Here is a 14,235-nt window from a genome sequence, read left to right as displayed (position 1 = left end):
TGAGGAAACCCATGTGGGTAGCCGGACTTACTAAACGTGAGACCACCATCTCATTTACATGCCCTTTCTGTGCTAAGCATCTAATTCCCTTTTGTAATCATCTTTAGTCATTACATAAGTTCACATTACCCTTTTACTTATGAAATCATCTTACCATAATAGCTCATATGTGTTCATAAGTGAGTAATAATCCTTGCACTTTAGAAACACTTAGTAAGTGAGTAACCCTTTCACTTCACATTACACTATAATCATGAGAACTTCCTTTCAATCATATAACAATCATACCATAACATACATACATGCTTCGTAGCTAATTCAAGTGTAGAGGGTTAAGGATGAGGAAACTAGGTTATCAACACCACAACAACACATTACGTATAGCATCATTACAATCTAAGTAATTCACCTTCCATACTTGAGTTCAAAGAAGAACCAACCTTCATACCTTCTTGCCCTTCCTAGGACATTCATACTTCAATCACCAATCAGTTCATCACCAATACATAATACAAGGTAATTAATAAAGTAATAACATCATCAACATCAATATAATCAATTGACATATTCCATTCATAGCCTTCAAGACTTTATTCAAATACTCAACCCTAAGTCTATAGAAATTATACATAACCTAGGGTAGAATCATCATAGAAACATGAATTATATAACATCACCTTCAATTCATAGCCTTCAATCAATATCCAACACAAACTAGGGTTAGAATTAGGAAAGAAGGGGAAACATGGGTCTCATGGGGAATTCTTCAAGAAACCACAAATACAACATAAATTCATTCATAATTGTTCATATAACATCAATCAAATTCAGTTTATAACATCAATTTCACTTTAGAAAGAAGACCCACGTTTTTGGATTGAAAACCTAGAAATTAGAGATTTTGAAATTCATCTTGAAGGGACCTCTTGGGGAAAGGAATCCCAAGAGCGATAAGCAACAATACCTTAGTTTATTCCTTGAGAACTGATGGGGAAAAATCGAAACCTTGCTGCCCTAGATGAACCTTGGTCTTCTTCTTCAATGGGGTTCTTAGTTGAGAGGGTTTTGAGAAAGAATGAGTTTGACTTGTGGGTTTAGTTGTGTGAGTTAAAGTCTTAGGGTTAGGGTCTTATAGTTAGGTTTAGAATGGTAATTAGTTAACTAACCACCCATCTTAACCCTTAATTAAATAACTAACTAAAACTAAGACCCCTAAACTAAAACTAAAAACTTAACAACTGCCAGGACTTACGACCCTCGACCTAAGGACCGTAAGTGGAGTTATGGACCATGCTGGTCATTCGTCGTTTGGTACTGAGGCTCCCTTTTGGGGGGTCAAGCCTCCCACGACTAAGTATAGGCTCACGGCCATGACTTACGGTCCGTCGACCAGTCTACGGGCCGTGAGTCTTGGTCTCGTCGTTTGCTGGAGTTTTGCCAGCTTTTGGGTCCATGTTTGGTTCCTCCTCAAGGACCCCTAAGGGGTCCTTGGCGGGTCGTACCCGGACGTTTTTGACCCTATGATCATAACTTACCTAATTTAAACCTTTTTACAAGATTTTACCTTCATACGACACTCCCAAACCTGCCCAAAATGTAAGCACACACTAGAACACATTCTTCTCTAGTTTTCGGACGTCGTGGTCGTTTTCTTGACGTTAAGACTTTTACTCTTCCAAACCAAGTCAATTACATTAGTTTAGGTTTATATAAACATCATTTTGACTATATTTTAAGTTATTATTCATAAGGTGAGGCTCTAACTTAAGTCATAGAATTTCCGGGGCGTTACAATATCCCCCCCTTAGGAACATTTGTCCCCGAATGTCACTTGGACCTCTTTCTAGGGAGACAATGACTCAAACTAGCAGCACAACAACCAGTCACATCAACAACTTCATGTCATCATATTATATAGGAATTAAATCCACAACATCACTATGCTCAAAACTCATTACTTCACATAAGTATGGGAGGAACTACCTTCTCCATATTCAATGAGCCTCAACATATATATTAAGCAATCAACAAGACATTTCTTTAACAAGACAACATCGAGCATGCTCATTTTAACTCTCATGAAGACAACATCACACAACATATATGGATGCAATTTCAACCATGAGAAACAAAATTCATGAAAAATTAAAAATACAACTTAAGCATGAATTTTTCACAAAAACAAAATATGAACATACAAGAAATCATGCCATAATCGTCAACACACATGATTTTCAATTTATACCAAATTAAGAGAAACTACTAACCTCAACTGTGGCTAGGGGTAGGAGGAAAAAGATGAGGGTAGCGGGACTTCATGTCGGCCTCGGCCTCCCATGTTGCACCCTCAACTAGGTGGTTTCTCCATAGGACTTTTACGGAGGCAACCTCTTTATTCCTCAACTTCTTAACTTGACGATCTAAGATTTCGACCGGAACCTCTTCATAAGAAAGGTTCTCATTCAGCCCTAAACCTTCCAGAGGGAGAATGGACACTTGTTCACTTATACACTTCTTTAACATAGAAATATGGAATACCGGGTGAATCAGGGCCAATTCATTGGGCAATTTCAACTCATAAGCGACCTTTCTGACACGCTTTAAGATCTCATAAGGCCCAACATACCGGGGGCTAAGTTTCCCCTTCTTGCCAAACCTCATCACCCCTTTCATGGGTGAGATCTTCAAGTAGACCCAATCACCTACTTCAAATTCAAGATCTCTCTTTCTGTTATCGGCATAAGACTTTTGCCGACTATGAGCCATTTTCAACCTATCTCTTATAAGTCGAACTTTCTCTGTGGCCTCATAGACTACCTCGGGACCAAGAAGAGCAAATTCACCCACTTCAAATAACCCAACCGGAGATCGACACCTTCTACCATAAAGTGCTTCAAAGGGTGCAATAGCAATACTTGAGTGGTAGCTATTGTTGTAGGAAAATTCTATCAAAGGTAGGTGGTCATCCCAATTACCTTTGAAGTCAATGACACATGCTCTCAACATGTCTTCTAGGGTCTAGATGGTGCGTTCCGCTTGACCATCCGTTTGAGGGTGAAATGCGGTACTAAGTTTCACTTGAGTACCAAGCCCACTTTGGAAAGACCTCCAAAAATGGGAAGTAAATTGGGCATCTCTATCCGAAATAATCGACAATGGGGCCCCATGAAATTTCACAATCTCCTTAATGTACAACTTAGCATAATCTTCCACCGAATAAGAAACCTTGATGGGAAGAAAATGGGCTGATTTAGTCAATCTATCCACAATGACCCAAATGGAGACATGTTGCCTACGGGTTCGAGGCAAACCTACCACGAAATCCATATTGACATCTTCCCACTTCCAAGTGGGGATATCAATATCTTGAGTTAGACCTCCCTGTCCTTGGTGCTCGGCTTTGACTTGTTAGCAATTTGAGCACCTAGCCACAAATTTTGCTATGTCTCTTTTCATTCCGTTCCACCAATAAATCTCACGTAAGTCGCGATATATTTTGGTGGCTCCTAGATGGATGGAGTATCGGTAACCATGGTCCTCCTCTAAGATTGTCTCTCTTAGGCCTTCCACATTCGGCACACATAACCTCCATTGGTGCCTAAGCACCCCATCTTCTCTTTGAGAGAAAGTTTCTATTGCTTTGTTGAGAACTGACTCTTTTAGTTCAATCAAAATAGGGTCAAGATGTTGTTTAGACTTCACGTCAACAACAACCGATGACTCGAAATTATGACGGACCATGACACCTTCTTTTGGGGAATCTTCAAGTCGGACACCCAACCGAGCTAGCCTTTATACATCACGGGCTAACTCTCTTTTCTCTTCTTCCACATGTGACACACTACCCATAGATACACGACTCAAAGCATCCGCAACCATATTTGCTTTTCCGGGGTGGTAAAGTACACTCATATCGTAATCTTTCAAGAGTTCCAACCACCTCTTTTGTCGGAGATTCAATTCTTTTTGGGTAAAAACATATTGAAGGCTCTTGTGGTCGGTAAACACATCCACATGTACCCCATAGAGATAGTGTCTCCAAATCTCTAAGGCAAAGACTACGGTCGCTAGCTCAAGGTCATGAATTGGATAATTCTTTTCATGCACCTTGATTTGTCTTGAGGCATAAGCTATAACCTTACCATGCTGCTTGAGGACACAACCCAAACCCACTCGGGAAGCGTCAAAATATACTACAAACCCTTCGATGCCCTCCGGTAAGGTCAATACCGGAGCAGAGGTGAGCTTGTCTTTCAACAATTGTAAGCTCATTTCACAAGATTCCGACCATTCGAACTCTGACTTCTTTTGAGTTAAGGCCATTAATGGAGATGGAATAGATGAAAATCCCTCAACAAACCTCCGGTAATAACCGGCCAAAGCTTCGGATGTCGGAAGGACTCAAAGGTCTAGGCCAACTTTTGACCGCATCGGTTTTCTTTGGATCAACTTCTATACCCTCACTAGAAACAATGTGACCAAGGAAAGAAACCGATCTTAGCCAAAACTCACACTTGCTAAACTTAGCATAGAGTTTGTGATCTTTGAGGACTTGCAAAACTATCCTCAAATGATTCATGTGATCATCCTCACTTTTAGAGAATATCAAGATGTCATCAATAAAGACAATAACGAATAGGTCTAGATAATTCCTAAACACACGATTCATAAGGTCCATGAAAGCCGCCGGGGCATTTGTAAGACCAAAGGACATCACTAAGAACTCAAAATGACCATATCTTGTTTGGAAGGCTGTTTTCGGAACATCAACACCTCTCACCCTAAAATGGTGATAACCCAACCTTAAATCAATTTTTGAAAAGTAACTTGCTCCTTGAAGTTGATCAAATAATTCATCAATCCTAGGGAGTGGATACTTGTTCTTAATGGTCACCTTATTTAATTGTCGATAATCAATACACATACGAAGAGATCCATCCTTCTTCTTCATAAATAACATCGGTGCACCCCAAGGTGATATACTAGGTTGGATGAAACCCTTATCCAACAAATCTTTGAGTTGAGTTTTCAATTCCTTCAACTCCGTCGGGGCCATCCGGTAAGGAGGGATTGAAATGGGTTGTGTATCCGGTAATAAATCTATGCCGAAATCTATCTCCCGTTCAGGAGGAATCCCGGATAAGTCATCGGGAAAGACTTCCGAAATATCCTTCACTACAGGGACCGACTTTAAAGGAGGAATCTTGGACTCAAGATCCTTAACCCTCACAATGTGATAGAGACAACCCTTAGAAATCAAGTTACAAGCTTTTATACAACAAATGATCCTTCCCCTAGGAATGGAATTACCCCCTTTCCATTCAAAAATGGGTTCATTAGGGAATTGAAACTTCACAATTCGGGTCCTACAATCTATGGGCGCAAAACAAGCATGAAGCCAATCCATCCCCAATATAACATCAAAGTCTAACATTTCAAGTTCCACCAAATCAACCAAAGTGACTCTATTGGGTAATGATATGGGGCAACCCCTATAAACTCTTTTAGCAACTATGGAATCACCCACCGGGGTAGAAACCAAAAAAGGTTCATCTAAGACATCGGGAAGCATATCAATATTCATAGCCACTAAATGGGTTACAAAAGACAAAGTGACACCGGGATCCAACAATGCAAAAACATTAATTGAAAATACTTGAAGCATACCGGTCACAACATCCGGAGAGCTCTCTAGATCACCTCGGGATTGGAGAGCATAGAAGCGATTCTTCTTTGGGGCATCGGGATTTGGGCCACTTGCTTGTGCTTAAGCATTCTACCTTCCTTGAGCCTTTAGCATAGGGCAGTCCCTCCTCATGTGGCCGCTCTTACCGCAACCATAGCAATTACCCGTGCCAACTAGACACTTGCCTTCATGCTTTCGACCACACTTTGCACAAATAGGCTTCCCAACATAAGGACCACCACCTCTTGCTTCTTGAGGTTTGGGGTAGACACTTTACCTTTGTTGACTCTTGGCGTGTTAGGAGGACCTTGGTTGGAAAACCTCTTTTTGAACTTTGGCTTATCTTGGATTTCAAACCTAAACTTAGAGGAATTTCCATCATCAGCCCTTGACCTCTTCAATTCCCTACCAACTTACTTAAGCTTTTTCTCCTCAATTTGTTCGGCATGAACCATAAGACGAGAAATGTCCATGCTTGGGATTAGCATAGCCGACCTACATTCATTCACCACAAGTTTGGATACCCCCATAACGAATTTGTTCATTGTAGCTCTAGAGTTTGACACCAAAGTACGAGCATGTTTGGACAATTGAGTGAACTTGAGGCCATACTCCTTCACACTCATACCCCCTTGAGGAAGGTTAATGAATTCTTGCATTTTTCTCTCCCAAGGTTCCAAGGGGAAAAACCTATCAAGAAAAGCCAATTTGAATGTAGCCCAACTTATTGGACCCTCTCTAATAGGTCTCCCCTCCTTCCATTGTTCATACCACACTTGTGCCACATCTTTGAGTTGATAGGCGGCTAACTCCGCCTTTTCTTAAGAAGACGCACCCATAGCCTCTAGAACCTTAAACACTTCGTCAATGAATCCTTGTAGATCTTCTTCCACTTTGGAGCCAAAGAAAGTAGGGGGATTCATTCTTGTGAAATCCCTTATCCTAGAAGCGGTAGTGCTAGCATTGGGGTTCACTTGCACCCTAGCATCCCTCGCAACTTGAGTGGCCAACACTCGAGTCAAATTATGAATAGCCGACCTTATCTCAACATTAGACATAGCCCCTTCTTCAATAGGAACTGGAGGGTTTTGAGGAGCTTGAGGGGGAACCGCCTCATTTACATTCTCCTCACCGACCCTCCTTGCGTTATTCCTTCTTATATTCATTGCCTATAAGCACAAGAGAAGGATTAGAAGAAAAGGACTAAATAGAGTTAAGACTCTTAGGAACGACTATGGAGTAACAAAAGAATGAAAGTTCCTAAGCATCTCGTAGCCTCTCATTCATAAGTGTGGCGCGCTACACACCCATGAACAAGACTCTACTCGACGTGGTATCTTGTGACATGGATCCTACCTTATTCTCAACCTTATGCTTTGATACCAAGTTTGTAACGACCCGAGAGCACCCCCTAGTCGTTACCGGCGTATTCGACCTCAAAGAGGTCTTATACAAGCCCTTAGCCTTCATCATAGCATGTATCATAGAATAAAACTACGAAAAATTTAAAACTTTTAATTTGGAAGTTCAACTTCACTTCATATATGGAAAAATAGAATCTAACTTCGTCACACTGTACCATCTAGACATAGAAGTATCGAAAATGGGACTTAGCCCTTACATCAATTAGAAGCCTAGAATAGGAAAGTTCAACAATGTCTTTCAACATAATCGAAGGACTAAACATAGAAGCTAGATCATATGGTCTTGCCCTCGGACTTGAGGACTCACCAACTTGGGGAAGCAACTCCAAGTGCCTTGAAAAGTAAGCTTGAATCTTCAATGGCCCGAACCTAAATGTGTGGGGAAATGGGGAAAATATGGGTTAGTACAACACATGTACTAAGTATGGCTGCTATGCACAAAAACCATTTGAAACATGCATAAAAGGACATTTAGCCAAAACATGGTTTTTACCAAGTAAATCCAATATGCACACAAAGTAAGCATCATGGTACCACCCAACATGATATCATCTCAACATGTAGACAACCCAAGCAATACTAGTGCAATGCAAAGAATGGAATCCCATAACCCTACTCAAAGCCAAGTATCACATTAAGTAACCTACTTCATGCATACATTCATAAGGTCATATTTCATTTTAACTTACCATATTCATAATGATCATACATAACATAACTTCAACATACATAAGTCATAATCATCATAATCATAAGAGAACACTACTACAACCATCTCTTAGGATCCCACAAGTGCAATGTGCAAGAGAAGTCCCATACCCTCCCTTACACTATGTAGAAACCCTCAAGAAGGTCCTAGTAATAGTTCACAGCTTTCATACCTTAATTTACTTTTACATTAGGGAGATATTTCCATAACCGACATAGACCATGAGAGCTACATGGAATCCGGTGTTCTACTCCAACACCGAAAAGAGAGGGTTAACACTTGCCTAAGGTGTAACCATTCATACATAGCTATCTAGGTGGATCCACTAAGCTAAAGTCCTATGTGGGCACATAGTTAAGCGTCAAGGAGATTGCTCCTAGAAATCCTAACTTACTAAATGTGGGGATTTCCATCTCATGAGACAACATATACCGTGGGTAATCCGGACTTGCTAAATGTGAGGAAACCCATGTGGGTAGCTAGACTTACTAAACGTGAGATCACCATCTCATTTACATGCCCTTTCGGTGCTAAGTATCTAATTCCCTTTTGTAATCATCTTTAGTCATCACATAAGTTCACATTACCCTTTTACTTATGAAATCATCTTACCATAATAGCTCATATGTGTTCATAAGTGAGTAATAATCCTTGCACTTTAGAAACACTTAGTAAATGAGTAACCCTTTCACTTCACATTACAATATAATCATGAGAACTACCTTTCAATCATATAGCAATCATACCATAACATACATACATGCTTCATAGCTAATTCAAGTGTAGAGGGTTAAGGATGAGGAAACTAGGTCATCAACACCACAACAACACATTAGGTATAGCATCATTACAATCTAAGTAATTCACCTTCCATAGTTGAGTTCAAAGAAGAACCAACCTTCATACCTTTTTTCCCTTCCTAGGACATTCATACTTCAATCACCAATCAGTTCATCCCCAATACATAATACAAGGTAATTAATAAAGTAATAACATCATCAACATCAATATAATCAATTGACATATTCCATTCATAGCCTTCAAGGCTTTATTCAAATACTCAACCCTAATTCCATAGAAATTATACATAACCTAGGGTAGAATCATCATAGAAACATGAATTATATAACATCACCTTCAATTCATAGCCTTCAATCAATATCCAACACAAACTAGGGTTAGAATTAGGAAAGAAGGGGAAACATGGGTCTCATGGGGAATTCTTCAAGAAACCACAAATACAACATAAATTCATTCATAATTGTTCATATAACATCAATCAAATTCAGTTTATAACATCAATTTCACTTTAGAAAGAAGACCCACGTTTTTGGATTGAAAACCTAGAAACTGGAGATTTTGAAATTCATCTTGAAAGGACCTCTTGGGGAAAGGAATCCCCAGAGCGATAAGCAACCATACCTTAGTTTATTCCTTGAGAACTGATGGGGAAAAATCGAAACCTTGCTGCCCTAGATGAACCTTGGTCTTCTTCTTCAATGGGGTTCTTACTTGAGAGGGTTTTGAGAAAGAATAGTTTGACTTGTGGGTTTAGTTGTGTGAGTTAAAGTCTTAGAGTTAGGGTTTTATAGTTAGGTTTAAAATGGTCATTAGTTAACTAACCACCCATCTTGACCCTTAATTAAATAACTAACTAAAACTAAGACCCCTAAACTAAAACTAAAAACTTAACAACTGCCAGGACTTACGACCCTCCACCTACGGTCCGTAGGTGGAGTAACAGACCGTGCTGGTCATCCGTCGTTTGGTACTGAGGCTCTCTTTTGGGGGGTCAAGCCTCCCACAGCTAAGTATAGGCTCACGGCCATGACTTATGGTCCATCGACCAGTCTACGGACCGTTAGTCTTGGTCTCGTCGTTTGCTGGAGTTTTGCCAGCTTTTGGGTCCATGTTTGGGTCCTCCTCAAGGACCCCTAAGGGGTCCTTGGGGGGTCGTACTCGGACGTTTTTGACCCTGTGACCATAACTTACCTAATTTGAACCTTTTTACAAGATTTTACCATCATACGACACTCCGAAACCTGCCCAAAACCTAAGGACACACTAGAACACATTCTTCTCTAGTTTCCAGACATCGTGGTCGTTTTCTTGACGTTAAGACTTTTACTCTTCTAAACCAAGTCAATTACATTATTTTAGGTTTATAAACATCATTTGGACTATATTTTAAGTCATTATTCATAAGGTGAGGCTCTAACTTAAGTCATAGAAATTCCGGGGTGTTACAATCTAGTAGCAATCTCCCTATGCCATAACTATGTACCCATATAGCTCTAGCTAGTGGATCCACTTAAGCTAAAAATAATGGTCCTACCTAAGGCATGTAGGAATCCCTTATCCGATGAGGGTGACAGCACGATTCCATGAATTGCTCACATGGTCTATGTCGGTTAAGGCTTACCCCCACACAGAATGTTAATTAACTATGGCTTCTTAAGAATGCACTACTTAGTGGGGGTGGTGGTATAGGACGCCATATGTGCATTGCACAAGTAGGCTTTGAGAGAGGTTGTGGTGTGTTCCTTTATAATGTGAAGTGTAATGAATGTGCTCTTATGATGATGATAATGCAGAATGTTGATCTAATGTCTAATGAATGAAGGTGCTCTTAATGTAATGAAGTTAATGATGAATGTGACTTATGCTTAAATGAGATGATGCATGTTCTACTTGGATTGTATTAGGAGTTACTTCCTTGTTATGCCTTGTTGAGTATGAATGTGCCTTGCCTATGGTGACTTCAAAGGAGTACTTGGTGTGAGTAGTAGTATGGAATGTTAATTTAGGGGGTGTCTTAGGTAATGGTCCTTATTTGATGATATGGCTTATATAATGTTTATGTCTCTTATGTATGAGTATTGCATGAAGATGGAAAAGTTGAATGGTTAGTTCACTTTTAGTGACTTTAATTTGATACTTTGGTGCGGATGGTGGTATGGGACGCTATCCATACATTGCACAAGGTATAACATGAGGGTTACTTTAGGTGAAGGCTTTATGTGAAGGTAATGCGTTATATGTTGATTATGTTTCTAATGTGGTTAAATGGCTTGTATGTTGATTATGTCTTGTATTATGCCTCTTATGCTTATTTTCATGAAGTTTTATCAAAATGGAATATATCATGACTTTTCAAACAAAATGTCTGTTTTAAGCATGTCTTTGCATGGCTATCATACTTAGTACTTAATTGTGCTAGCCCATATTTTCTGTACCTTTATGAAGTGTAGGGATTGGTACTCAATTTGCTTATCTCTAGTTCAAGCTTGGATTGAGATTTTTCCAAGACTTGGTACGTCCTCATGGATTCGATGACAAGAACTCTTATGTTTCATTTCTTTTCATGTAATAGATAATGTTGGTCTTTTCAATTGTAAAGGGTCGTGACCCTATTTTGTTTCAAGTATTGTTTAGATGGCCATGTAAGACGATAGACTTCCGTTTTCTTTTAAATGTTTTGATTGTTGGATTTATAAAAGAAAAGTTTTAATTCAGCACTATATCTACGTATCTTATGTTATGAATGCTATGAGGATTGTATACCCCTTCGGGGTCGAGTATACCGTTTCGCTTTCCGTGTGTAGACTCGTGTCGTGACACTCTTAGCATGCATACTGCCCATTTTCTAACACTATCACTTTTCAACCTATAAAATCAACACCCATTATTCAAAAGCAACAATTAAAACATTAAAAACTTAGGTTGCCTCCCAAGAAAATGTTGTGGAACGACGGAGATACCAATTCAAGCTTCACTTTTTGGATTAGCCATCGTGTTACTATGCAACCCCCCCTCCTTTTGGACTTCAATTCAATTGAGTTGAGATATGACCCATTTGTGTTTCCAGTTGTTTAATAGAGACTGAGTAAGATGTCACCGTTTGATTGAGAGTTGAGACATCCTCCTTCATATCTTTCAACACTTTGTTTGACCCTTCTACCTTATTGAGAATGCGTGCAAACATGTCTTCCATACGGAAGTTCTCCGGGTCAGCTCTTTGCTATTTAGGCTTTTGGTTTTCATGAGGTGAGACGTATCTTTCCTTTTCACCATCCCTTTCCTTCTAAATAGCATTAGGGTCACGCCCTATCACGATCTCTCTATCTATCATCCCTATTCCAACACGAATTTCCACCCAGCCTAGGATAATTTGAACAAAATCCTCCTCCTTGATTTGCAAGGAAGTTCACTTCCTCATTGTACAGTGCTTCAAATTGTGCTTCTTCGGGGTTTGCTCCAGCAATACCCACAACATTTACACTCTTCAACCCAATGCCCAACACATTTTTCCACAATAAATCAAGTTGGGTCATCATTTTTGTCATATTTTTGTCTCTTTATTGATCCATCTCGATTTTCTCTTCCGTCATCTTAAAAGTGAGAGGAGTCACCTAATCCTCACGAGTATACCATGCTCTATTTATCTTGGTCATTCCATCAAGGAGTTGATACGCTACTTCATTGGGTTGCTGCATTATACCTCTGGGAAAAAGTTGATCAGCAACTCATTTTTTCATCGAGTCAAACTCATACAAAAGTATTGTTACAATATGTGATTTGGCAGTTCGTCAGTCAGACATTGAAGTACCAAACTTTGGAAATTGCAGCTACATCTCATGGATTGGTTCACCCTCCAAGCTTTTGAAACTTTGGATACTATCTCTAAGCGTCATCATCTTTGATGTGGGGAAAGAACCTTACATAGAACGCTGTTGTAAGTTCATCTCAAGTAGTGATGGAGTTCCTCGGGATATCAGCTAACCATTTGGTAGCTTCACCCATCAAAGAGAATAGGAACAATCGAAGACGGGCTGATTCTTGAACTAGAACGGACAGCATACGTCCACGAATATGCTCATAGGGGTCTTCACGGGCCAGCCCTCCATATAATCCTTTCATTTGGAAGAGTTGTAGCATTATGCTTGTAACATGGAAGACAACATTCTCCTCAATAGGAGGTAGACGTATTATACCAACATCACCCAATTGAATTGGGTCGTTCACATCATTAAGATTCCCAACATCGTCTTGGTTGCCAACTTGGCTACCATTACTTCTGTTCATGCTCATCTATTCCTCTGTTCAAAACAAACAAACACAAACACAAACCAAAGTATGACGATTCAACTAAAACACAAAAAGATTACAACTCAAACTTCCATAATAGACTTCTAAACACCAATCCCCTACAGCAGTGCCATTTTTGAAAAACGCTCAACCCACCTCATCCATACTAGGTGTGGGCGATCGTTATCTAGTATAAAACCCAACAGAGAGATGGGGTCGAACCCACAAGGTGCGGTAAAAGTTTGAATTCAGTTACGAAGTTATAAATGCAATCTAATTGATAGTATGGATAGAAATTATCGAAAACATTGACTTAAATTGAAAGGGATGACAACAAATGTCAGATGGGAGCATTGGTTTTTCAATTAACAATTGAAAGAATATGAAAATAGGGCTTTCAACAAGATTAAGAGGAATTCTCGGGACGTGAAAGATTCTAAGCTAATTGTGTTATATGGGTAATTGAAATTTAACAATAATTTCATGAATCTTTGTGGGTAGGCTAGGCTATAAGTGCAATAGTTTTTGCTCGAACAACTATTACAGTTCAGGAGTATTTTCTTGGACCTCGACAAGCTTAACAAGATAAACAACCCACAACCTTACTGTATCCACGCTCTTGAGCAAGATAGGTAGAATTAAGTTTAGGATTTGCTCTCTCAAGCTGAACCCATATCAACCCAACACCTACAATCATTAATCAAAAGATTTGGTTCCAAAACTTCTCTCTCAAGCAATACAAGAACTCTAAGCTAGAATTGCATTTGCAACAACAATCCATAGATTAAAATGCAACTCGTTATTAAACCCATATTAAAATAGCAATTACATCATTAAACAACAATACCCATAAGATAATTAGACAAATAAACACATGATCACACCCCAAGAATTGGTGTTTTAGCTACACATCATAAGAAGAGAGAAACAATTACCGAATACATTAGCCATGATCTGGGTAAAGGTTTTCAAGTCTTTACAATTGTCCAAATTGAATAAATTCCAAAACCCACTTGCAAATTCTCAAGTTTGAGCTTCAAAAGCTTCAAAGTTTACAATGGAAACTGAAAAAGTCAGAGAAAAACTTAAAATCTCAAACTCAGAGAATTAGAACTGGAAAAGACTTAGAAATTTCATTTTAAATTTCAATTTATAGTTTCCCAATTTTGGGCCTAAAAGACCATTAGGCGAAGTAAGTTGGGCCTCGCGGAACTAGTCGCAGATCTGCCCTTTTCTCCAATCCATCATTGGTTTGCATTGGTAAGTTGCCTTCAGGGTTCTATGACTTTATGTAATCCAAGTTGTTGTCTCAAAGTCGTTCGGCAATT

The 14,235-nt window shown here is 39.3% G+C and overlaps 1 pseudogene; it reads right to left on the bottom strand.

Moving 5' to 3' along the window:
- Positions 1–2,278: 2,278 nt before the first annotated feature.
- LOC125873805 (uncharacterized) lies at positions 2,279–12,156 on the bottom strand (annotated as a pseudogene).
- Positions 12,157–14,235: the final 2,079 nt, after the last annotated feature.

The sequence above is a fragment of the Solanum stenotomum genome, chromosome 8 (assembly GCF_019186545.1).
Source record: "Solanum stenotomum isolate F172 chromosome 8, ASM1918654v1, whole genome shotgun sequence".
NCBI lineage: Eukaryota > Viridiplantae > Streptophyta > Magnoliopsida > Solanales > Solanaceae > Solanum > Solanum stenotomum.
Note: the sequence above shows the minus strand (reverse complement) of the source record. Positions and strands in the feature narration are given on the sequence as shown.